The sequence below is a fragment of the Watersipora subatra genome, chromosome 3, assembly GCF_963576615.1.
Source record: "Watersipora subatra chromosome 3, tzWatSuba1.1, whole genome shotgun sequence".
NCBI lineage: Eukaryota > Metazoa > Bryozoa > Gymnolaemata > Cheilostomatida > Watersiporidae > Watersipora > Watersipora subatra.
The window spans coordinates 43,853,197-43,857,411 of record NC_088710.1 but is presented as its reverse complement, the minus strand read 5'-3'; positions in this window follow the sequence as shown (position 1 = coordinate 43,857,411).

Sequence of the window (4,215 nt, the reverse complement as noted above, 5' to 3'; positions counted from 1 at the left end):
TTATCATTTTTATGCAAACCTTTCATAATTATGAACAACTTTTAAGTGTTTAAAAGTTGAATAAATTGTAATTTAGACCCATAGAATTAATTCAATTGTGAAGAAACCCAGTGAGTTCCTCGACTTGCACCACAAGGAAACAAACCACTAGAGTGCAAGGCAATGAATGTATATACTTTGACTATACTGTTATACATTTCTTAAAAATATATAATAATATAGTCAAAAGTGCACATACACTTAACTGCATAAATGATACTTCCAGGTGTTCTGTTTGTGATCGCTTTTGCAACAAGTTTTAGCTTTTCATCTTGGCTTAGCTCCGCCCCTCGGTAGCGTGGTAGACTCAGCAGCTGACACTTGGCTGACTGGAAGAATCAAGCGGGGGTCCGGTCGTGGCGTCAGTCGCCTCGGGATCGGCTTCTCTTTCAGATTTGGCTCTAGTCTCAGTGATCATTCGCAACGCAATCACTTAGTTTCTACTGCTACATAATAGTATGCATGTTACACAATATAGTGGTAAAATATAAAAATCAAAGTGAAGTGATTCTGAGCACAGTGTGCAGTGACCCCGCGTTGATTAACCCATGACTTTGACAAATCATGTCATATGAACAGATCAGTCTCCGACATCTACTCTGAATTTCGATGAGCAATAGAAATTCATGTTATTGATAAACCTATATCTACTCTGTTGAGACACTCATTCATCACTATATGCTCTTTTGTTTCTACACAAAATACATTATTGTACCCACCTATTTGCTTTTAAATGCCTTACTATTGAGTTTTAGTTATTACCTTAAATAATCGATAAATGAAATAAATAGTGAACGCCACATATCAAGTTCAGCTAGGCTCACCTATATCTGACAGTTAATCGGTCCTCTAATCTGTGATTTGTCATTTGATGATTTGTAGTTATCTTCCTCGTTTCGAATTGTTAAAGTTCGTTCTAAAAAAAAGGTGCCGTCTAATTACAATTGCTTGAATATAATTATTGTTTCGCGTCATTATTTTATTACTTACTCATATTTTATTGTTAAAGTTTATATTTTCTGTTTATACACAAAACAATATAATACCGCGCGCTGTTTTTTGATACTTTCTATGTCTAATTTGGTAGAAGCATGTTTGCAGGGTGTGTCAGCCACACTCTTATTGAGCTTGTTGTGATAAGCACCTGTTTGAGCTTGTTGTGATAAGCACCTGTTTGAGCTTGCTGTGATAAGCACCTGTTTGAGCTTGCTGTGATAAGCACCTGTTTGAGCTTGCTGTGATAAGCACCTGTTTGAGCTTGCTGTGATAAGCACCTGTTTGAGCTTGTTGTGATAAGCACCTGTGCAACAAATTCGGAGTAAACTAAAACCAATTTAAAGCTTTTTGTTGGGTTTTATAAAATACAGTTGTGTACATTTTGAGTTGAAGCTTGAAAGATAGAGTAAATTATATGATTGATGAGCTGCAGATGATAGCATGAGAACTTGACAGTCGTGAAAATGGGACTTCCTATTCCAGAGTGATGAAAATTGTGACTTCATTCTTGAGTGCCGGTGTGGTTTCAACTGTGAAAAGCACTGACAGAATCCCATTCCGTGCTCTTCACAATTTTAAAAAGATTATGTTACTTCTTGCTTCATTGAGGGGCACAAGTGCACACAACTACGACATTATTCAGGAATCCTTTAGTGCTGCTGAAGTAAGGGAATGACTAGCTGTGAACACCAGAAAATATCGCAGTTATGCGATTGAGCTTCTGTTTCAGCCATTATAAAAAATTATCCAGGGTAAAAGGACCAATTTTTTTTTATCAAGCCAGGATAGTTTTATGGTTAACAACTGTGCAGGTTTTATTTAGAATGTGAGATTAACAAAACCAGAACAGAACCAAAACAGACACGTATATAAAATTTTGAGTGATTTTGCTTACTGTGTTGTGATTGGCTGTTGGCCTATGACATGGCTCTAAAAGAATGAACAGTGTCCGCATAAATTTGACATCAGTTTAAACTAGTAAGATGAGAGCCATTGCAGCATTTCTAATATGAATAAGCACCGCTGGACAATATACATATGTTAAGAATTATTTTGCTGCAAGATTTGCTAGCAACCGGCAAGCTAGGTAAAGCAATATGAGGAACCAATAGCAAACAAGCCAACTAGGTAGAGTAATATGAGGAACCAATAGTAAATAAGCCAACTAGGTAGAGTAATATGATGAACCAATAGTAAACAAGTAAGCTAGGTAGGGTAATATGATGAACCAATAGCAAACAAGCCAACTAGGTAGAGTAATATGAGGAACCAATAGCAAACAAGCCAACTAGGTAGAGTAATATGAGGAACCAATAGTAAATAAGCCAACTAGGTAGAGTAGTATGATGAACCAATAGCAAACAAGCAACTTAGGTAGAGTAATATGATGAACCAATAGCAAATAGGCCTAAGTAAGTTAGGTAGAGTAGTATGATGAACTAATAGTAAACCCAATATTTTAATTCTAAGCTAAATTAAATTTTGCTCAAACAGTATATAATTCAGCAGAGCATGGCATTTAAGGATTAAAGTTGGTATTGTCTTCTCTTAGTCGCAATATCAATAAATTAAATCGATTTTCAGAAAGAGTGAAAGCTACTAAAATGCTTTTCCATAAAAAATAAAATAATCCTCATAAAGTGTAGATGTCTTTAAGACTAAATACTGTTGTTTCATCCTTAAAAGAGATCTTTCATTGGAGTTGCCTTTTCTTTGACGAAACGCTCATTAGTTCAATTCCATTCAGTTAGAGAAGTTTGTATATTTATAACCTATTGTTATCAATTTAATAATGATTAATATCTGAAAGGTACGCTTAGTTTACTGGCCATGTGCATAGCAGCAGATAACGTATTACAGTCTTGTTGATCTATTCAGTTATTGATCTGCATTTCCCTGACATTTGCTTGGGCGATTTTAATTTAACCTTTACATTTTTATGTTAAAGTAAGTTTTGCTACTATAAACTGATTTTAATATTCTCTACTACAATTGAGTTACTCGGTCTTGAATGCAAACCAGAGATCAGTTTTGGGAATCTCTAAATAGTGCAGACTTCATCAGTCAATTGACCAGTTACAGAACTCAACATTTACAGAGGAGACAACTTAAGAAATACTCCATTGAGAATTAAAGTTGACAAGTGGTTACATGAGTTTATTTATTGAGACTCAGTATGGAACAACAACCATTTTCACAAGGAAACCCTGTCTTATTCTCTTTGAGCGGAGCTCTATAATCAGATATATCTATCACACACTTAAGGCTTCTGATTTAAGATAACGAATCTAATGTAGTACAAATATCATTAATAATATCAGTATGAATACAGTGATGGGTAATATAAGCTGGGCCCATTTGTTTATTGAATAAGTTTTCAAACTGTTTATTACACACTGTTGCTGACCTCGTTGCAAGTAGACACAGATAAGTTATGTGTGTTTATAATAATTGACTATTACTAGATTTAGAATCTTCTACCAATTTAGAATAAATATCAAACTAAACTCTGTTAGACTTCCTACCAAATAAAACAGACCAGTTAGGATATAACAATTGCGATAAGCACACGATTAAGTTCAAACAATTAATAATCTATTTATAGTGATTTTAGTGAAATTTTAGAAATAGCAGTTTAGAAGAAAAACCTGTTTTTGTATAAATCACTCACAAAAGTCCATTTGATTTGGACTACTTGACTTTCATGATGATGAAATGCAATTTTGTGTTGTTTTTAAATATATTAAAAATCTACAACACAAATTTTAAAAAGTAAGGAATTTAATATTTCGTGAAACAAACGACTGTACCACTTCAAAAGAACAAAAACTTCCACAAATATTTTGCCTTTGCAGAAGTTGTCTAAGTTTGTCACTATTTTTTAGAAATTTCTTTGGTTTAATAAATTTATTTTTTTACAGACCAATTCTTTCAAACTATATACAATATGGTGCAGACTATATAGCGCGGACTATATAGCGCGGAGTATATAGCGCGGAGTAAATAGCGCGGAGTATATAGCGCGGAGTATATAGCGCGGAGTATATAGCGCGGGGTATATAGCGCGAAGTATATAGCGCGGAGTATATAGCGTGGAGTATATAGCGCGGAGTATATAGCGCGGAGTATATAGCGCGGGGTATATAGCGCGAAGTACATAGCGCGGAGTAAATAGCACGG